The 22,678-nt window shown below is 42.6% G+C and overlaps 1 protein-coding gene across 1 annotated transcript in view; it reads left to right on the top strand.

Moving 5' to 3' along the window:
• Positions 1-8,934: 8,934 nt before the first annotated feature.
• LDLRAD4 (low density lipoprotein receptor class A domain containing 4) overlaps positions 8,935-22,678 on the top strand; it is a 235,267-nt gene continuing 221,523 nt past the window's right edge. Inside the window, exon 1 of the mRNA XM_026040454.1 lies at positions 8,935-9,006. The gene's annotated coding sequence lies outside the window, so the exon portion shown is untranslated. The remainder of the gene's footprint in view (positions 9,007-22,678) is intronic.

Consider the following 22,678-nt stretch of genomic DNA (forward strand, 5'->3'; position numbering starts at 1 on the left):
TGCCAAGACTTGAGTGGCAGTTTGTGGCAATTGTACATGTTGTTTAGCAGGGAAACACCTTCCCTTGAAAACATTTTTTAACTGCATAGGTGCTTTGCAGGTGAAAGCTTTAGTGAAGCAAGTGCACTGCCAATCCGCCCTGGAAAGCTGTCTCAGAAGTCCCTGGTCAGTGGGTCTCCTTGGGGCCGAGGAGGCAGGTCCATGTCCATGGCCTGAGACAGCTTCCCAGCTCCGTCTGCGTCCTCAGCGGTCACTGTAGGTAGCACTTTCCTTGTACAGAGTTTTAAAAAAGCTCAAAAGCCTCCCTTTTAGGGCTGCCTGTGGAGCCTCATCAGTGGTGGCAGTAGCATCCTGGCCCGCACGCCAGCGCAGCTGGCTCCTGCGTTCGGAAAAGTCGCGGTGGGAGCGTGGGTGAGGGCCTGCTTTGATCGCACCGCATCCGTGTTTTAATCCAGGATCCTGTGAGCCTGCAGCATTACATTCCATAAAGCACCGGAGTGGTGATATATATAATGTGAATTTCGGATTACATGGAAGCATTAGCTTCGGTCATTGGAGAAGCTGAGCCTGGAGACCTTGGAGCTCTACTCGCAACTCACAGTTCCTCTCTCTCGAAGCGGGAATGCTGCTTTGTGGAGGAAGCTTTTTCTTCCACACTTCGAGCATATGGCTAGGTAGGAAGAGTTTGCCAAATGTGTGATAGTTACATAAAACATGCAACGTTTGACAGATCCAAAAAGGGTTATAATAGCCGATCTCTTTGCACTCCTCTCCAAAAAAGTGAAACAAAGTGAAAAGTCCATCAGATTTTCCTTCCCATTTTGGGGATCCTTTATGTCAGTGTGGAAACCCAGGCTGTGAGCGTGGGCTAAAAATGGCCAGGTCGGCCTGGGAGCTTCCGACTAGGTGAGCGTGAGGTACAATGTTATTTCAAACAACAGCTTTTGTTTGGTTTCTATGCACTGTTGCTATTACATACAGCATTGCCCTCGTGTGTGTGTGGGAGATTATTCCCCACAACTCATCTCCATTTCCAGTTCTGCATCTGCTGTAACACGGAGATACTACAGGCTGCTTGAAGTTCTCRGATTTCTTTTTGTCGTTCTCCCTTTTCTGCCTCCTCCATTTTAAAAACTGTGTTAGTTTTCTGAGGCGTAAGGGGAAGTTAAAAAAGAAGTAGAGTTGCATTTAGGAACCGGGGATTTATTTTGCCTTACTGGAAATATTCAGCCAAGTTGGTGGTTTGGAAATATTTTCATGAGAACTGCTTGAGCTAAAAGTTACTGAGACAAAATTCCATAAAAATAACTGTGAACTCCAGCTTATAACAAGGTCATTGTTGGCAGCCTGAAGTTTCAAAACTTTCCGTGGCTGCAAGGAAGGAAGAGTTATGGAACAAAATGGTCTGATTTTTTTTTGGCAATTTTTTTCTTTTTAATAAATTAACATTTGGATTCGAACCCCTCTGTGACTGCTTCATTTCCATTCATCTTTTACTCTGCATCCTTAATAAGAATGACACTGAGGCATCAAGATTGGGAAGGGACACTTTTTTTTTTCTCTTTAAAATTGGTTCCGCAGGATGGAAATTTGGCAACATGCGTGGAAACTAAGCAAATCTGTTTACACAACTCTGCCTCTTCATAAAATGAAACGGACAAGAGCTCTCAAAGAGAGATTTTACTGCTGAAGCTGCATTTTGTTGAAAGTTGCCTTTGTGCTGCTCTCCCCTTCTGTTTAGCTTTTTGGAAATGCTGGTTGTCTGCTGTGACATGTAACGTAAATAAGGGAGCGGCAGCCAGCTTCTTACCTGGACTGTCCCGAACCCAGGGGCACCTTTCCTGGGAACGAGACCGATTTAATGAGCCTGATGGTGACGGTGTCAAAGCAGTGGAGGGTTGTAGAGTTAGGAGGGGACTTTGCTGAAGACAGAGGAGCATGACGGAGTAAGCGCCATCAGTCAGCCCTCTCTCGCTCCCTTAAATAACTGTCAGATAGATGGTGAGTATAGGCACGGCCCTCGTGCTCTGCTAAGAGGAAACAGGTAGGATGGGGAGATGGAACGACAAAATTCCCCGTGCCATTAATTCCTGATCAGCAAAAATGTACCCATAGGGAGGTGGAAAGGAATATGTTAATCCAGTAAATAATAATAGAAACTTATCTAAGAACAAGGAGAAAATCTGGGAGAAGTTACGGTTTGCTGAGTCAAAATATTTTCTAGCACAGTCCAGTTTCCAGAAGTCGCACACGTCGGGCAAACAGCAGTAAAATATTTTTTAGAATTCTGATACTCATTTACCTTTTGATCCGCAGATTGAATGCTATTAGAAGAATAAATAAGAGGTAGACTTCACTGAAGAGTTATGAGAGGAGGAATTGTTGTATCTTTCCTTAGTTCCATGTTAACCTTCATATATATATATATATATGTGTGTGTGTACATGTTGTTTAACAACATATATGTTGTTTACATATATATATATGTATATATACATATATGTATATATATGTGCATATATATACACGTATATATGTGTGTGTATATATATGTATATACMCAATATATATATTACATTATATATTATTATAATAAATATATATATTRATGTTAGCATCCTTATATAGATATACGGATGAGATGGGAGGTACSTTTAACTCCCTTGCTGTAAACTTCAAAATAATCAAATTCTTGTGATGCTTAAAAAAAAAAGTAGAAAATTGCATTACTTTGTTACCCAAAGGCTTGTCTGCAAAGAGATATTTTAAGGATAATCTATTCTTCATGTGTGTGATGATCCATACTTCATAACGTGTTGAGGTACTTACCTGAACGAATATAATACCTGCAGGAACAGTCAACATTTCTTTTGCAAAGAGACATCCCACATTTCAAATGTGCTGAAAGCCTTTGAAGGAGGGGAACATACAGTTACATACAAAAGGTCTGTATGATGTTGGGAGGGGTTAGACACAAAGTTCTCTACTAGCAGCAAACTAAGTAGCTGTGTGTGAAGAGGAAGAGTCACATCACGGTCTAAGTACATGGTTAAAAAGTGAGAAGAGTAAGGCAGCAGTAAGTGGTTGTTTCTCACAGTGGAGGAGGATCTCCGGTGTAATCAGACTGCTGTGTTCAAAATATATTAAAAAAAAATGGGGAAGGGATTTATCAGTCAAGTAGGAAAGTTGCTGATGATAATAAGCTTGTTCAAAATAATAAGAATGAACTGTGATGAACTGAAGGAGAGCCGGACAAGGCTGCGTGACTGGGTAGTGGAAGAGCAGAAAAAAAATGCAGATAAATGGAAAATGATGGGGAAAATAACTGTAAATTCACTMAAAAATGATGAGCGCTGAGCTGATGATTATTATGCAGGAGTCAGTTATGAGGTTATGATAAATAGCAGTGTGGAGGTGAACTTGGTGCACTATGCTGATCAGAAAAGCAAATCAAATGCTAGGAATTATTAATAAAGTAATAGAGAATAAAATAGAGGGCATTATTATTGCCACTGCRTAAACCATGGCTCACCAGCATCTGATCCTATCAGCTCAGAAGCAATACAGCGATTTTTTGTGAAAAAAATAGGAGAAGGCTGCAGTCATGATAGAAGATAGGGAAAGGCTAATTACGTACAAGGAWTACTGCAGCAAAGCGGCAGCCCTTAGCCCGAGAAGGGTGACACAGGGGTGGATGTGCTGGTGATCTGCAGTGTGATGGGCTGTAGGGAGAGGGTGGATGGGTTGGATCGTTCACTCTTCCAACTCGAGCATGAGGAGGCATCAAGGGAAGTAACAGCATAAACCAAAAAAAGAGGTGAGGCTTCAGGAAATGCTGTGCCAAGCATGTGGTGTTGGCTGGAAGTTTGCATGGGTTCAGCTGCTTGGAACTGCATGCTCAAGAAGAAAAGATTCCCATTTTTCTGCAGTTGTGTGTCAGATGTACTTCGATGTTAGGTGTACTTCGAATGTTGGGTGTTGTCTTTGGGCTTCTGCAGCATTGGATTGCCTTTTATTTTCTGCAGTAGTGAACTACCCCAGGCCTGTGGTAGTGGTAAGCAACCTGTGAGATAAGCAACCCACTAAGTTTAACTAAATGGCTTCCATATACATATAAAATATATATACATATAAAATTTAAACTTGTTTTAAAATTCTTTTAACAAATTTTTGAGGAAAGCGTTTTTCTTTGTTCTTTATATTCCCCCCCTTCCTCAGTTGCTTAGGAGGATAGATCATTTTTTCTTGACCATAGAAGACCAGGCTTGGATTTAGTTTCTGGTAAATATTTCCCTCATTTCCCTTGAAATGAGATATGAGAAATAGGTGTTCTTCGTCAGCCCGGCGCCCTCCCCTCACCGGCCCGCGCTGCTCGTGCCCAGTGCCCAGTGCCCGCGGACGTGCCGGTTGTGGGGCGCGCCGTGCTCGCTCCGGACGTCCCTGCCGGCCTGCCTGCCCCCTTGGGCCTGCAGTGCATCCGCCCGGCCACACGACAGCGTGTCCTCCCGGCCACAACGTGTCCTCCCGGGCCGTGCCCGCTGCCCGAGCCGCAGCCTCCTGGCTGCCCGGGCCGTGTCTGTGCCGGGATGCGAGTCTCCCGGTGGCTGGAGTGCTCYGGTGGGAATGTGTGTGAGGCGGCGCGCGGGGATGCGGCCTTGAGTGCGGCCTCCGCCTGCCCCCGGCTCCGAGACCTCCGCTCTCGCTGCTCACGACGACCCGCTGTTGTCCAGTGCCCTTCGCAGTTACTCGGTGTCTGGAGTGACACTCTGACCGGCTTGGGCGTGAGGTTTGGTCCTTCAGGCGAGAGGCGAGCACCGGGATGCCCCTGAGCGCCACTGCAGGGAACGCAGGAATCCCAAAGTTTACCGGGAGCGCAGGTTTCCTGGTGGCAACTTGTTGTGCTAACAGCAGACCCATTTGTTTCCTAATTAATCGGAAAGAGTGTTCTTTTTATTTCAGCCATCTGGTGGAGAGCATGTTGTTTAGCTTCTTGCTATGGCAAATTGGAGCGACACAGGAAAAAGGATGTTTCAACTTCTGCTTTGGCTTGTTTATCTAGGTTGAGTCAGTACAGAGCACGCAAAAACATACAGGAATCATTCGCAGGAACGGCTGCTTCTGGAGGACTGCAAATATCAGACTGAAATTTTCATTCCCCAAAGGGAGGATGAGGATACTGGCAGTTTAATTGCTCATTATTAGTTGTTTTATTCCATGAAATTAGCTGTCAGACAAAGAACGATGTTTTCGTTGGGAACCGCAGAACTTTTCTAAGATCCCGAATTGGTTACTGCTTTGTAGAGTAGCTCATGTAGTTTTTACATTTCTTTTTCGGAGYAATGTCAAAAGCATATTGCCCATCATAGAGCAATATAGATATCTATATATCTATCTATATGTATATATAAATATATATATTTATTGAGTGTGCCGTTAGCTTGCTAACTCCTTGCAAGGATCTTAAAACACTGCCTTTACTCTGCAGAAGTCCCTGTAGCGTGTGCGCGCGCTGTCTTTGGAAGCCGTATTGTTCTTGTGGAATATTTTCCAGGGAGCAGGCTGTCCCTATGTGATGTTTACTGTATTTTTGCCTTGCAGCCAGCAGATTTTAGTACAGACTTGCCTGGGGGTGGCCTTGTCCTATTTTCCTCTTAGATGGTTCTGGCATTTATAGAGCTTGGGCGATCGTGCTTCTGAATTTTCCAGTCTGAAGGGCTCGAGCCAAAACAGCAGGGAAGATAACAAACCTGCACGTTGTTTGGCTGACGGCAGCTGGGCCTGTTTTTCCTTTGACCTAAAGCAATGGCAGATTTTCTTAGCCTCGGTGTGGAGGAGGGGGGGACGTGAAAAAGAGGAAGGWTACGTGAGGAAAATGACTTTATCCCTTTGGCTTCGAAACAGGTCCCCTTTTTTCCTTCGATCCCTCTCCTTGCACCTCTCTTATAGGTAAGTTAATAAACTTGAAGTTACTTTTATAGTATCTATGGGGATTTTCTTTGAGTTGGTATCTGAATACCAATTCCTGATGAGAAAAGGGACTGCACTATGTTTAAAAATTGCATTAGCATTTGGAGCCACAAGCCCTTTTATGTTGCAGTACCGCWGAGCTTGAAGAATTGACCTTTTATTAGAGGGGACAGACTCCTCTGTAGTTTTTCATGACACTTGATGACTTCCCACCCCAGTGGGTTATCTCCTGCCCGCTCCATCTTGGTCAGCCCACTTAGTGCCCAGAGCCTCTTCCAGGGTGAACTTGGAGGAATAAACACAGGAAAACTGGAAGCATCCCTGCAGACAGGTGGCTGGGAGAATACAGCAGCTCTTCCAGCTGGGCCTTGCTCTAAGAGCCTGTGTTTTCTGCAGACACCTTCCCTGCCGCCCTCCCCTCTGCGCGAGGCTTTCTGTGCAACAGGGTCGTCTCTTCGGCCGCCTTTTGCCCGCCCTAGTCCTGTATCTATGAACAGATGTTTCCGTTAAGTTTTGCCTTCATGTAACAGAAATACGTGGCCGTGTCAGCGCGTGGTTTTATTCCCGGAGGAATGTTCTTCTCATGGGACTGAATTCAGAGCATGCGAATTGGAGGCGCGCCGGGGAGTTTCCCAGGAGGGCTGCGAGAACAGCGGCGCCCGTCGCGGCTCGCGACGGGCTTGAAGGGCAGCGTGAGCGGCACCTCGAGGGGCTCCTCCTCACCGGGACCATTATAAAAACATAACATCTGTAACGGCTGGCGGGATTCCCGCTTGGATGTGTGTGGCGTGGGATGGACAGCAGGCACACCCCAACTCGGCTGACCAGCCATGGAAAGGAGTGATCTCCTCCTGTCTTCCCCTTGCGTATTGTTCAGTTTGTAGTTTGCCCCTATGGTTTGTGAGCATCTTCATAAAGTCCTATAGCAGAAGCTGCAGTTTCCGCTCTGTTCCTGGCAGCACGGGGTAGTGTGGAAGCCACAGAGCTGCTGCTCCAGGGAATTCTTGCTTCAYGTTTCTGCCTTTTTCCAGTAATGGCCCAAACTCATAAAAACTGAAGGCAAAGAAAGGACCCTCAGATTCTGTGAATGTTTTCTAGCGGATTGTATTACTGCTTCTCATCTCACTTTATCACTAAATACACTAATTCTTCTAATTTATCTTCTGATATTTATTAATTCCTAGTGGCACTTAGGAATAGATTTCCTTTCCGTATTGAACTTACTCAGGTTGGCTGTAATCCCTGCTCAGTTCTTTTTATGTTCTCCAGAACTACTTCTTCCATGTTAAGCAGCCAATCTGGAAGAATCTCTGTTGGTATTAATTGCTGCATAACCAAATGAGCAGCCTCGGCCAGCCATAAGAACAATGCTGTCTTTAATTTCAAAATGTAAGGAATTGGATCATAAAGTGGTTCTTTGCACTTAAAATATGACAGAGGGTATTCTTTATGAGACAAGTTCTGAACTCAGGAACTGTGATATACCAGTGATTTAAAAATAAATTTAGGTGACCCCTCTGCATGCCAGCAGACAGTTTAGATACAGTTATGTGTTGCAAAAGAGCCTTGCTTTCAGTTGCTTTARTATCTTTTTTGTTGTTGAGTATTTTGAAGGAAGTGGCTTATTTGTTGTGGCTTGGAAATAATAAGCAAAGTCTTTCCTGCAGTATAATATTTGGATCTGTTTTTTTTCCCCCTCTCTACTTAGTTACTATAAAAAATAAAATTATTCTGTCATAGYACATTATATTTTTCCTAGATGTATTATATCTGGGCCTCGTAGCTTATTAGAAAGTGCCTGAGCTTTGGACAGTAAAGCATGGTTGCATCATCTAAATAATCGTTTTGTTGGGTTTGGGAAAAGTTTATCCATCGTTGCACACCGTATATGCAAAAATAGATGGATGCAAAGTTATTTGCAAATACAGCCTTGGCAAACCTCCTCTGGAATTCTGAGAGGGTTTTCCAGCAAGACTTAGTCATTTTTTCCCAAATGTCTTGGCATAACCGATCACTCAGGAGTGACATATGGTAGAAACATGCTCCAAGGGACAACTCTCCCGGATGGTGCACAGCGCCACACAAGATAGACAGATGGTGGCTTATTCAACCTTGGAAAAAGTTTAATCCCACATATTGGCAAGGTGGCCTGGGTACGGGGACAGGCACACACGTGCCTGCGCGATGCGAGACGAGGCTTTTGCAAGTCCTTCGCTAGCACCAAAAGAGCTTAGAAGGACTGAGTTGATAATACAGAGCCTAAGTATCTTCGAAATTACATGTTCAGCATGCTAGCAAGGAAAAAAAGGAAGTTCTGTAGAAAAATGGCATGCTGGAGTTTGCAGAATACCGCAGAAAATAAAGGTCACAAATTTCTGCAGCATCTTCTAGACTGAAAAATGTTCACTCAGCAAAGTAGATGAAAACTTACCTTATACCTTAACTTCTACATCTGTAGCTGCTCATTAAATGAAGCAGCTCATAGAAGAAAGGATACTTTATATTTTTTATAGTTTAACTTAAGTTTCAAAGTTTGCCATTGATTTTCTGAAGTGCATTAAACTGGAAACCTTTTTCAGAAGAGTAATCTTAAAAAAAGGCAAGTTCAAAAAGTTTCAAATTATATGATGCTAAGTTAGAATTTGCAGAAAATGCAAACTGTATGTTTTAACTTTAAAAAAGCAAGCAGAAGAACTTCAGGCCTTTCACTTCAATAGCCTGAAGGCTATAGGAGAGTTGAGAGGCATATAGGGTTTCACATGGGAAAATGAGTCTGTGGCGTGGCTTGCTTAAATACCTAGAAGAGAGTGCATTAGCTCTGAAAGCTTTCTGAAAACCTGTGTAGATTGCTCTTTTAGATTCAGTGCATTGTTTTGTAAGGGTTTTGAAAATACTGATCCTCCGAGTGCACCAAGGACTGTRTGCCAAACTTTCTTCTTCTTCTTCTTCTAGTAGATCACCTGCTATATTCACAGCCAGAAGGAAAAGAAGCATCTCCTGACTCGGTGGGCCTCAAGGATATCAGTTATGCTGTACTGGGTGAGTAGATTAGGCAGATGTTTTCTTTTTTTTTTTTTTCTTTTCCTAGAAATGTAAGTATAATTCAAGTAAATGAATCTTGTGCCAGTTTAGGTATACTACAGCAAACTTAATATCATGCTAATAACATTTCAACCACAGCATCATGGTCTTGTTGATACGTATTTTATAGCAGTAACATACCTTTATCTGTCAAGGCAGGTGTATAGCTATACATAACTATAGCTAAATCTGAAAAGTAATTTTTAGATGTGGGAAGATTTTGATATGTTATCTCTGAWACTTTCTGTGCAAATATATTGATTTCAAGGAATTATCTCACGTTAAAGACTTAGTGAAGAAAGGAAAAGACATGAGATGCCCAGAGTAGCCAACACTCGGATAATTATTTGCCTGAGTGTGGAAGGCCCAGTTAATATTTCTCTTTTGCCTGATCAGAGAAGAAACTTGAAWATGAGGTTCTGGCCTGTCAGGTCAAATACGATCAGGACATCGAATGGCACATTACTCTATGTGCCATTATTTCAAAGCCTGGTGCATTGTGAGAGGTTGAAAGAAAGGAACTAATCCAATAACCCCATGTTTAGGATATGCACTGAAGAGCCCTGTCAAATTCCTGCTTTGAGCTGAGAGTAGTACATCTTGTGTAATATATAGTCTTGCATGTTTAGGACTTAGTCAAAATAAACATTTAGTCTTCCTGAGGATGTGAGTACCTTCTAAGTACTTATTTTCTTATCACCCTTTTCTCTCCTTTGCTGCACTCCATTGTATAGATCCTGAAGGCCTACAGTAATTGCTGCAGAACTAGTGCAATTGTTCTGATTTCTTTCTTTTTTTCATCAGCTTTAAACATAGTCAATACAAATTCTAGCAATTAGATTTATGCCCAAGGGTTCAGCCAGCCAAGTACAGCAGGTATAAGACTGCTCTGTGCTGGCTGCTACAGGAATCTCTTGCACACTGCMGAGAGGGAGTGAGCATTCAGTAGCCCATCCAGCCCCCGCGACAGCGCCCTGGCTTGCTGTCACAAAGGGTGCCTGCCCCTGGACGCCCCCAAGCGTCCCTGATCTGTGAGACACAGAGCTGCAGTCTGGTGAGATGGGTACGGGTCTGCAGATCCCCAGCTGACACCTTTCTGACTCACATCTGACGTTCAGCCTCAGAAATACTTGAACCCTTTGAAATTTTGAGTCACGCTTCAAGAATCAACTTTTTTATAACTTATAAACTCAATGCAATTGTAATACTGTTCCACTGAACGTCAATGTCTGTGAATCAGGCATCTGCTGTTGGGGCTCGGTCTTGTAGTTACGGTGGMGGTCGTTAAACCAGGATGCTTTTCATTCAGAAGGAATAGTTTGAGGTAATAACATGGATGTGTCCAAAGTAAAGCCACTTTTCCTCAGCCTAGTCTTGTAGGACTACATTTGCAGACCTGAGATGGAGGAAGAGGAGTTGMAATAGGGGAATTGAGACTTTGAAGACACAGATATAAAAAGGAGGAAGAAAATGACTCGCTTTTATAGCAGGGTTATTGAGTTATGTGACCAGATGACAAATGGAGAAACTGTCTAGACAGGACAGAAGCAGCCTTCAGGTTCAGAAGAGAAGTTGCATGTAGTAAACGTGTTGTTTTAAGAGGGCTCTGATCTTTAGATCGCTGACAATCACAAATGGTAGGAAAACTGAGATAGGAAATGCATGTAACCTTATTTTATTTTGTCTAGACTTGTGTACCTTGTGTGCTTCCTAAGCAGAGAGTGAATGTTTTTCTTTCTGGAACTCTCACAAAGCTTGTGCATGTTTTGCTTCAACCACCAAATGTCCTGGAAACCCAGAACACCCCCAAGCTTAGTTTTTTCTTGTTAAACTTGCTGTGAAATCTGGGCAGGATGTGGGTTAGCCCTAATCATGGGAGCCTCTGGCATCTTGCTCTGCCAGGTCCTGATTCTTTGGAGATGTGGTAATCAATACCAGAGAAGCTGAATGCAGAAACTAGGGAAAAAAATAATAAAGACAGGGAGGCAGTTGAGCCAAAGTGAAGGAAAATGAGAGGATGGCTAGGACAGAACCCAGCGGGGTGTACAGCGGGGGGAATTMGGCTTTACTCCCACAGGCTGGTTGCTGCCGTGGAAGTTACTGTTGAGCTGAAACTTCAAAAATGGGACTGAAGTATCTTCGCCCATACCCCAAGGAGTAAATATAGTCTTTATCTGCTGCTGCTGATTGCCACACGTACCAGGTCCCCCTGGTCAAACAGGGAAGGAGGCATTTGGAAAGCCTTGCTTGGTCAGTAGGCTGGTGGTAGAACAGTATGGGGAACTGCAGGTTGTCTCCAATCCTTTTTTTCCCCCCCCTCTTTGGGAAATCTTTTTCGGGGACACTACTTCCAAAGATGGTGCTTAGACCCCTTGGGCCCCCACGCTTAGACTTGCAGTAGCGCCGCAAATGGCCGCGTGCTTCCGTGCRCTCCGGCCCTCCCGCGCCCTTCCTGCTCCCTGCCCCCTTCTGCTCTCTTGCTCTCTCTCTAGTTTAACACAGTTGAACAGCAGTGAAGTGTAAAATGTGCTTTTGCCAAGGTCAGTTTCTTGTGATTACTCGCCTGTGGCAACTTATGCCAGTCGCAACAGACTGAGTCTCAGCAGTCGGCAAAGTCACACCGGTGCTTGTGCAGAGGACACCCAGAGCAGGCTGCAGTAACCRCAGTCTGGAGGGGCTTGCAGTGCTGCCCAGCGCGAGCAGCTTGCTTTAACTCTTCCCAGCCACTTGTGCCTGCTGCAGTGCGCCGGGGTCTGCTCCGCGCTGCAGTCGCTTGTCCYGCTCCCCAGAGAGCCTCGAGGAAGGACTCGCCCGCAGGAAGCTCCGGGTGCTCTTCGCTTTTCTGGTAAGGGGTTGCCCAAAATTGTGGGCAGTGTCCATAAATGGAAAGAAGATATAACGAAGTGATGTCAAAACAATGAAACACTGGAACAGTGTGTGTTTCAGAATTATATACACACACATATATAATATATACATGAGAAAGCTATATCAAATGCTGCTCTATTGAAACTGATGAAAGATAGAAGAAAAAATGTAGATATAAATTGTAAGAAACATGGAAGAACTTAAGGACGTGCTTTTTAAAACAAAAAATTAAAAGACAGAAAACATGCAGTCTTTCTGTTTCCATTAGAAATGCTGTAGACATTCATATGCCTCAAATAGTTTTTTGTTTTGATGCTAATAATGGTTTTGACTGCTGTGACTGGAGAAGGGATGTGAGTTTTCCCCAGGCAAGAGCATCTGTTTCAGAGTGGAGATAGGGTTTCCCAAATCCTGTTCTGGTGTTAGCACTAGACTGGCTGTGTGGTGAGAGAGAGCTCCCCTTTCCTTCCCCTTTCTCTCCTATGACTTAACTCATATATCTCTTTATGAGAAGATATTGTGTTTATGGCAAAATGCTGTATTTAGAACAAATAAGCAAGGCCTTATTTTTCTTATATTATCAATGGCGATATACATATTTTTGTTCTGAAAGTATCCACTTCTGTAAGGAGCATTTAGGCATTGAGCTCTGCACCACTGAGCTTGAGCTGTTCCCCGCTACTGCCTGCTAGAAGAGCAGGCTGATAAATCCAGCTCATTTGCTCAAGGCCTAGAGCTGAACTTTGGTGACCTTTGAAGTTCAGTTAAGTGCAAGATTTCATTGCTTACAACTGCTTGCTGCACCGTTACAGATTTGATTCCTTTGGAACTGTGTTCCAGTGCTCTCCTGGCCTTGGCATGAGCCCTGTAGGTAAGTACTGGCTCGACCGTCATGTCCTGCCCTTGCAAACCCTCTCTCAGAGAGTCCACACCTGCCTTTGAGCTCAGTGGAACTCCTCCTCACAGGACGGTGGCCAGGGACAAGTCAAGTCATTTGAAGCACTTAAAGAAAGATCCCTCCAGGATTTTCTGTTTAMTCTTGCTTTTAAGATTATAAGAGGGATTTTTACTGAGGAAGATAAGGCAAGGTGCAAGTTTTAAGTGTGATGGTGTATGTTTTGGACTGATGTAGGTATTCATTGCTTACCTTACTCTATCCTTCCCTCAGTCTCCATTCCTTTSCTTTCGGTAGGGTTTTTATTGGCCCAGCTCTTACGAGAGCATATGCTCTGATACCTCCCTTCAGACCTGGTGAACTCCGCTGGAAGTCTTTAGGCTGGAAGTCAGTGGTGGAGATGAGCAGCGTTGTGTGTCTGTGCTGCGGTAGCTTGAGGTGAGGTGGCTCGTGGTGCTTGTGCTGATGGGAGATGTCATCCAGTTGTCTTAGAGAGAGACAGTGGAAAAGAGCATCGTCGTTACAAGGAAGCAGCTGCCCTAGTGGAAGTTCAGWGATGGATCTTGGAGCCAGAAAATGAGCAAGTGGGCGTTCCTTGGTGCCTAGTGCTGCAGAGCTGCACTAGCTGTCCTCACCAGAACTCAAGCCGTTCATTTTCTTTCATCTTGAAGAACAGGAGAGCGCTGCCCAGACGCCGAAGTTGGGTTGGGAACATCCTTAATGACATCCCTGCAGCGGGCTGCTGGCGGCGCGCGCCGCGAGGGGCTCCCGATGCGGCCTCAGCAAGTGGCTGACGGGAGATCCATGGAGTCCGCGCGGCAGCCGGGACGGAGCCAAGGCTCTGCACAGACCGTCTGAACAGCTTTTAAAAACTGATCAGACTTCGCTGTTCCTTGGGTTCTTGCCTCCCGGGTGCTGGGTGACAGCAGAGATGCTCTGCTGCACACAGGGAAGGTAGCTCGGGTTTATTTTGGGGCTAGACAGAATCCTGCACTGCTGAAGCCTTACCAGATTTACAGCCTAATTTTTCAAAGTCATGAGATGAGGTGGGAAAGTTTTTCAGGGGATTTATTCATAGAATTCCTATTAGTTTAAAAGGGAGCCAAGTCAGTCTCCTGGTCAGCTTTGAAACTTTCTCTGTGCTGTTTCAGATGTGCTGGAAATAAATAGGCTTTTTAGCATATAGATACATTTCTACCTTGCCATGCTTCTGCATTTGCAAGTACCACAAGACATTTCCCTTTCTGAAGACAACCACTGCCACCTCACTGATAAAAGGTAGGGGAGTGCTTAGCATTTCACAGCCCCAATGCTATATTAGTTTTATTAGAAGTAAAATGGGGGAATGAGCAGTAAATTTATGTTGTGCAACAGTACATCTTCTTTGTGAACATCTGCTCTTTCTCTTTCGTGGTTTGGGGGCAGGGGACAGATCCCTTTTTAGCATTTTGCATATATTCGAACATAGGGGCTACCTGGGAGGGAGACAGTTGTGTGAACAGAAGCCAATAAATTTAGAAAGAGAGAAAACATTCTCCAGTTCATTATAAAAGATACTTGTTGCAAGCTCTTGCTTGGGTTAGCTTGATGGGATCAAAACTATGCCTTGTCTCCTTGGAAGAGCCCTTTATTAGCAAGATTATTTTTAAACATCTAATAATTTGTACCAAATGCTTATTCTGTGTTTCAGTTATGACAAGAGAACATCATCCTTACAGTTCTTTTTTTTTTTTTTTCATATCAGACAGGTAAAATTCAGTGACAAGTATAGGACAGGGAGGCAAGATTTCTTCTGGTTCGTTCATTCTGTCTGTGACATTGGAATTACTATTGCATGGGGTTGGACAGTCTGTAATATACTTCCAGTTTCCACATGGGAAATACTACCTAATAATTTTCTGTCTTATGAGTGCCTGTGAAGATCAACTTTGCAGAATGAATGCAGCATTCGTTAATAAACAATCATTTTTGGTATGTCACTTTCTTATCTGTAGCAGTGACAGTGGTAACATACTACTCCCACGAGGAATGTAAATGAGCAAGCATTTAAATGTAAATAAAACAAAAGGCTCCCATTTAAGTAATTTTCATCACCTTCCACCAAAGCACGTGCATTCAGTAGCATCCCTGTTACTGCTAAATGTTTTGATGGTTTTAAGACTTTGAAGAAATGGCAAATACAGAGGTAGAGCCCAAAGTCATCCTCGCTTGTCGTGTCTTTGTTTCTCACCTAGAAGAGTGCCTGATAATCTTGCTTCAGAGACCTGTTAAATAAGATTATTGGAGAAGCACCACACATTTTAAATACAGCTTGATGTAAACAGTCTAATTTTGTTGCATGTTCTCTGCAGTACAAGTGTCATATATGAGTATATTGCAACATATAGCCTTTCACCATTTACAGATTTTAAAATAATTCTTTACGTTGCTTTAAAGAGAAATAAAGTATTTTGCCAGTCTCAGTTCCAGTGTCAGATCTGTCATTTGCTCTGTAATTACAATATAGGAAAATAAGCATGTCTTTGTGTTTCTTTCAACAGTGATTTTGAAGGATGCAACTAAAYGGCACAAATTTTGAAGTAGTTTGATTTAAGGCAATTGTTTCCAACATATTATTGTCTCTTTAATGAAAAAGAAAGCCTTCTAAGTGTTTAGTTTTTGCTTCTTTTTAGTGTCATTTAGCCTTTCATGTTTTTTTCCACTCTTCTTTAAATATTAAAAACGAACTTGTGATATACAACCTTGGGGCTTAAGCTGCAATTGCTTCACAGAGCTCCTCTTTTTTGAGAGGCAACACACTTGGAAACCCTATTTGCTATAAAAGCTGGGCCATGGAGGTCGGTTTTGGCAGGGTGCTGAGGGTCTGAGCTCTTGTCTGAGRGGAACAGCGGGCTCGTTTGCCTGAGATTTCTTTTTATTAGTATTGTAGTCAGATTTTACCCRAATATTACTTTTAAAACCCCCACAAATTCAGCTATTTTAGTCAGTCTCACCTGTTTTTATGAATTTTTGTTATCTAACYAAATAGCAGTGGCTGAGCTGCCACTCGATGAGCCTTCGACGCGGGGATTTCCACGAGTGTGGTCTCATCCCGCTGCCCACGTGGCTGACGTGGAGCCCTGTGCTCAGCAGCTGTTGAGACCTGAGAGCCTGAGCTGCTGGGAGCACAGGGCTCACACAGGGACTGACCCGCGGGGTGTCCCTGCCTGCAGGAGCTGCCGGGGTCACGGGCCTGGCTTTGACACGTGGTTCTGAGCGCGCGCAAGAGAAATAAATACTGAGCCCTGAAAATCTACAGTGAATTTATGTTGTGTTTTAGAGCTTTGTAATTAAAATGAGACTTGGAGACAATCTCRCATCTTGTGTTATTGATGGAGCTCTTTATCTCTCTAGAATGAAACCTGAAGCAATGAGTTATGAATCATGCTGCGTTCCACTTGYAGACTGCCTTGACTCATCAGTGATTTTTTTCTTCTGGCATGATTTGGGGGAAATGCCAGTTGTTTTTTCATGTGTGCTTGTTAATTATTACTGACTGTTGAATAAAGATAGAGACGAAGGCAGCCCAGCTGAACACCTGTTTCCATTGAGGTTTGAGCTTCTAGAGCGTCGCATGAAATACTGTGTGATTGCACAGGAGAAACAAGAAAGATACAGACCGGTGATTCTTTACTGTTAGTGTCAAACAAGGAGGGGAACAAGTAAGTGCTAAGAGCTTATTACCATGCTCAAGTAAGTATTATCAAGCACAAGTACTAAGGCATTATTATCATCATTCCTTTGTCTTAGTAGTTTTTCCAGGTACACAATGAATGGGAAAACTTTGCTTTCCATAGAAGGAACAGAAGAGAATGATGAATCCAGAATCACAGAATGGCTGAGGTTGGAAGGGACCTCCAGAGATCATCCAGTCCAACCCCCCTGCTCCAGCAGGGACACCCAGAGCACGGGGCACAGGGCGGCATCCAGGCGGGTTTGGAAGATCTCCAGAGAAGGAGACTCCRCAGCCTCCCTGGGCAGCCTGTGCCAGGGCTCTGTCATCCTCACAGGAAAGCAGTTCTTCCTCACATGGAGATGGAACTGCCTGTGTTGCAGTTGCATCCATTTCCCCTTGTCCTGTCACTGGCCACCACTGAGTGATGAAGGTAACAGTAATATTTATTTCAGGGCTTTGGGCTGAGTAGTAACCTCTCTGACCAGCTGCCACTTGTAGAATCGTAGAATCATAGAATCATAGAATAATTATGGTTGGAAAAGACCTTCAAGATCATCGAGTCCAACCTGCACCTCCTTTCACCCTGACCAAGCAGCAATCCTTATTTTAAAAGTCAAAGGAAATCTTGCTCTCTGATTCCTTGTTTCTCCCTCTCCTGGAGCCATCCAGTTTTGTTGCTAATGATCTAATCTGTTGCATAACCAGCGAGTACTGAGCCTCCTGCTGCAGCCTGCTTCTTTCTTGGCACTGCTGGAACGCTTCAAAGGAGACGCTGTGTGCGACACGGCTGCTCTACCAGCGAGGTCGAGAGGAGCAAAACACGTTTAGAGAGGAAAAGCAACAAAAAAGGAGGGATTTCCATATGCCTGATATCCTGAAAGTGAGACCAGTCTCACACAAAYTGTTGTGACTTTTAATTACTTCCAAGTTTATAATGCCACAAAGGAGCTGGGATTTTAAAGGAAAATTCATAAATAATTTTATTCTGTATGTGTAAGGAAGAATGTTCTTGAGGATGGAAATTTTGACAGTTTTATGTAGTTTAATTGTTTTATGCACTATCTTTATCATTATCTTTATGTTGCATCATGTTGYTTTCTTGGCTCTTTTTTCTTAAAGGTTGCAAGGAGTGAGTTTCTAAATGAATCAGTAGAAAAATTACTTGAAAGGGGAAAAATGTTGTGGGAAAGATTAGTATAGTGTGGTTCCTTGAAGACTGGGTAGTTATTTCAAGACTGGGATTAATAAACCTGGGAAAAGTGACTTTAAAACTTCACAATAAAATGGAAAAAATATTTTTGCAGACATTTTAGAGGAAAATGCTTGGTTTTTCAGAGTATCACTGAATTTATGTTTTCATTAAGTGAGTTTAATGAATTAAAAGCAATATAATACTCCTTGCACTCTGAATGTGGTTTATATTATGACAAAACAGATTTGAAAACACTTAAAACAATCCTTTTCCAGTATCAAATGTTAAGGTTTTTTTTGCTTTCAGTTCTGAATATTGCTTCTGTAATGCCCTCAGGAAAATCTTAATATTTACCTATGCTAATTTAGTAAGAAGTAAAAACAGAAATGTAGCAATATCAGCTATGTTACTAGTGAAAGCTCCTACAAAATACAGAATATTAAACAAAAAGAAACCATGCGACTTACCTGCTGACAGCTTTATGATAGTGTTCTAGCCCCTATTCCCTTGAGTCCTGTGATTTACTGTAATGCTACTTTCTGTTTTTTCTTTATGAGGGAAAATGACAGGAAGGTGTTTCACTCAAAATAACTCTCCATAGAAGAAAGGGAAGCAAAAGTTTAAATCAACTTACTCTCTTCCTGCTGCCCTACTTATTGTCTAGTTATTTTCATGTCCCATGGTGAATAATTTTGACTATGATGTCCTTTATTCCGGTGGTGGTCTGACAATTGGCGAATATGTTGTGTTTTTCATAGGTGGAAAAGYACCCAATTATTATAGATAGACGTGCATTAAACTGTAGCATCGTGATAAAGTTTATGGAACGTTTGCTGTCTTCACATACTTTAAAATCTTGTATTTTTATTTTTTCTTAAACTAGGATATAGAACATTCTAATACAAGCAATACTCTGCAATCCCCGTTTTCCCCTCTTCTTTCTCTTAATGGACATATGTCTTATAATGCCACTAACATCTCTAGTCCGTTAGCAGCTCTCTCTGACAGGACGGAGGTTTAGAGGAGGATCCTCCAGGTGGGATTTCTACTGGAGTCTCATCCTTTGACTGCTTTGAGCTCTGTGGTGCTGCCTGTTTCTTCCCTGATACTTCCTCTTGGAGCAGGGAGGAGGGATGGGTGATGATGGTTTAGCAGTAGCTTAGCAGTAGTTAAGCATGCAGGTGAAACATGAAGGTGAAGTCTTTTGCTGTAATATTCTTATCTAATAATATAGAATAGAATATATTCATAATATTCTAATAATATAGAATAGAGTATATTTATAATATTCTTATCTGATCAATATGTATAAATGCCTGAAAGATGAATGTAAGGAGGAGGGGGCCAAACTCTTCTCACTGTTGGCCAGTGATAGGACAAGGGGTAGTGGGTATGAGCTGAAACACAGGCAGTTCCATCTCCAGGGGTACAAGTTGAAACACAGGCAGTTCCATCTCCATGTGAGGAGGAACCTCTTTCCTGTGGGGATGACAGAGCCCTGGCACAGGCTGCCCAGGGAGGTTGTGGAGTCTCCTTCTCTGGAGGTCTTCCARRCCYGCCTGGATGCCRCCCTGTGCCCCGTGCTCTGGATGTCCCTGCTGGAGCAGGGGGTTGGACTAGATGATCTCTRGAGGTCCCTTCCAACCTCAACCCTTCTGTGATTCTGTATTGTGTGGTCATTTTGTTTTCTTTAAGCAAGTGGAATCATGAGAAGCTGCCTTTAGATAGATATAGTGGTTAAAATAATGTGAAGTTTGACCTTCAGGCATCAACTCAGCTTGGCAGAGTTAGAAATAACTTCAGTGATGGGCAGTGCTCTGGTAACTGCTCTGACTCTAATGCAGAGGGTCGGCTGAACATGTTTTCTGCTGCGCTTTTTAGCAATTAGGATGTTAAGCTCACTAAAACCATCTATACCTGAGTATGAAATCATTTGTGTCTTCTTTCTTCTCAGATATTTTTGAAGTAAAATTCTGCCCACATTGAAAGTTTTCATGGAAGAGCAAATAACATGTGGTAGATGGTTTTGTGTTCCATTAAACACAGTGCATTCACACAGTGCATTTTTGAGCTACCATACAGTGTCCCTTCAATGTTACAAACTGCTGTCTACATTGCTGTTAAAGTAAGACAGCAATTTCTTGAAGACACATGCAGGTATTGATCCACCTTTTGCTGGAGAAGTACTACCACCAATGCCTCATCTAATGTATTAATTATCATAATAATGTTTGGCATATGTGTTAAACAGCTACTTAATCTTTTTTATATATATATATATATTTTTGTCTGTCATTGCTTTACTTGCAAAACAGATAAGAGGCAGTGAAGTTGTGTGCTTAATGGAGGCCCCTCTTCTGTTTTTGGGTCACRGAAATCTGTTTTGGAGAAGCTTTTGTCCTCAGTTTGCATGTTGAGGTTATTTTTGACAGAGAGAACAGTCAATGCTTAGATTGCTGTTTAGTTACTATGGAGAAGCTTTCCCACAGGAGGGCTCATGCTGTCTCTTCTAAAGATGGTCAAACCCTGAGTTTGCCCAGCTTCCTCRTAACTTCATGTTGTGAAGCTCACTTCATAATGGTTGTCTTGAAACTGAAGATTCCTTTGGCTCATCTACATGTTTTGGGCTTTTATTAGGCTTTGCAAGCTCCTGTATTTTAGTGCATCTTAAAAGAGTGATAACTCTTGTCTGCCTGTCTGTCTGTCTTGGAAATGATTCTGTTTCTTGGGGGTGGCCACTGTGTGCCAAGGTATGTCCATTAGTTTCCTCACTTGCTGGCATGTCTTCTGTTGGGTGCTCTGCACCGTATGCAGGGGGCTGGACTTCTTTGCATCGTGGGACACCCAGGAGTCCTTCACATAGTTCGGTTTCCTTTTGGGATGCTTCTGAGGATGAATGGAAACAAAGCATGTGCTTTGATTCATGTTTTATTTTTTTCTTTTATTCTTTATTCTTTAAATATCTTTTAAAGAGCTAGCGACATTAAGGTACAGTTGAAAGTGTTAGAAAACCGTGTGAAGCTACGAAGTTTATCCAAAAATAGATGGTGAAAGGTTCTGAAAAGGAATCTGAAGGCATTTTATTTTCATCTTCTCTGTTAGTGTCTGCAGATTGAACACTCAGTCTTAAGCACACTGTTTGCAGACTGGATAGATCATGTGATTTTTTAATTTTGTTCAGTTTTTTTGGTTCTCACCTYCTCCAGTGATAGGAAAGCAGTACTGTATCCTTTGAAGGTCCCAAGGGTTTGATGGCATTGTGCTGCAATACAGAGTTTCCCATGCAGTCAYTGTGATGTGAAGGATAGAAGCCTTTTCCGACACATCCTTTTTATTTCTTTTAAATCACTCGTTAAACATCTAAGAAGCAGTAGAATTTGGGGGAAAAGTTCATCTATAATAAGAAAAGTTTGAGAAGAGGAATTTCAGAGAGGGAGTAGTTTTCTAGGTTACGTCTGGAGGATTATTCTCATACAGGATTGATTTCACCCTCACAACATGGAAGTAGGACTCAAAACCCTTTTGATTTCTAACTGAACTCAAGACAAACCAAGGCTCATCAATTACCTGTAAATACAGAGGTATTTAAAAGGCGTTTTATTTGTCTGATGTTAGCATCAGGGGCAGGAGGCACTAGAGGTAAGACACAAGGTGTGATACAGTGAGGAAGATGGTGCTTCTATAACAGTCTTTAGCCTTCAAATATTGGYGGAGTTGTGACGTTATTAAATAACCAGGGAGGAAATAGAGGCCTAAAAATTGTCCTGCCAAGTTTTCAAGGATTGGAATTTGAAGGGTTTTTTTCTGCCTCTTTCTCTCCTTCCTAGCTGTAAAAGTGTTTTTCTCCTAGCATGTCAGCCCTGAGAGTCCTTAAGTTAAATCTGAAGGAGCTCTGAAACTGCAGAGATTTTCTTTCTTGAACAGATGACAAAAATACCTCAAGACTCCTGGGCTGTCATCCTCTTTTTGTTGGTCTGTCTCACTGAGCTTTGCAAAGCAGAGCTTCTGAACTCTTTCAGAGGGTAAAGGCTGAAGCTTCTTGTGTGTCATCATGGGCGAGCTGACAGTTACACTCTGTCAAAGTGACAGTTGCTGTGTATAAAAGATAAGTGATAGATGGGCGAGATTTTGTTACTGAATCTTGCCCAAATTGTGAACATTTTCAATTGTGTGACCTTTTCTAGTTTAATTAATGTAAATTTGTAAAGCGCAGGACGTGGTGATTGCAGAAGACAAATGCTGTTCAACCACATTACAGAGCTTGTCCTCTGTATTTGCTAGGAAGTCCGATGTTTATTGCAGGATTGCAAAAAATTAAAAACTCGCATGTAACATCTTGAAAATTAGTTCATATCAAATGATCATCTTGAAAATTTCATTCGCCTCTAGGTTTTTTAACATCACTCATACCTCATTGATATTTTTGCTGCTACTAAGTCAGCTCTTACATATTTTTGCATAACAGTCTTGGAAGCATCAACGCTTCCATTTCCATTTATAAAGAAAGTCAGCAGCAATTTGAATATGCACGGATGAGAAAACATTTCCTACAGCTGTCCCAGCAAATTTCAAGCCATCTTGAATAATTGATCCCCAGAAAATACATAAGAAAACTGAACTGTTGATTCATAGGAAAATGCTTCCCATTTCTTTTTTTTCTTTTTCTTTTCTTTTTTTTTTTTTTTTTTGGTGGCGGTGGCAGGGGAAGTGCAGTAGGGGCAAAATCGAAATACTGATGATTCAGGATGCCCTTAAGTGTAACCATGTGTGTTTATTTAAATACTTCTCTTAAATTCGTTGTGTGGTTTGCCCTGCTGCTGGAAATGCGGGTTATCTACTTATAAAGCAGTGGTTGTATAGACAGTGCAGAGAGGCTGTGGTGGCAGAGCGTGTTACTGTCCTCTCCCTTCTTTTCTTTCCTGTGGGTGTTTGTTGCAGTCCTTCAGCCAAATTTCCTCTC

This window comes from Nothoprocta perdicaria, unplaced genomic scaffold (assembly GCF_003342845.1).
Source record: "Nothoprocta perdicaria isolate Ctin4 unplaced genomic scaffold, notPer1 scaffold_258, whole genome shotgun sequence".
Classification (NCBI taxonomy): domain Eukaryota; kingdom Metazoa; phylum Chordata; class Aves; order Tinamiformes; family Tinamidae; genus Nothoprocta; species Nothoprocta perdicaria.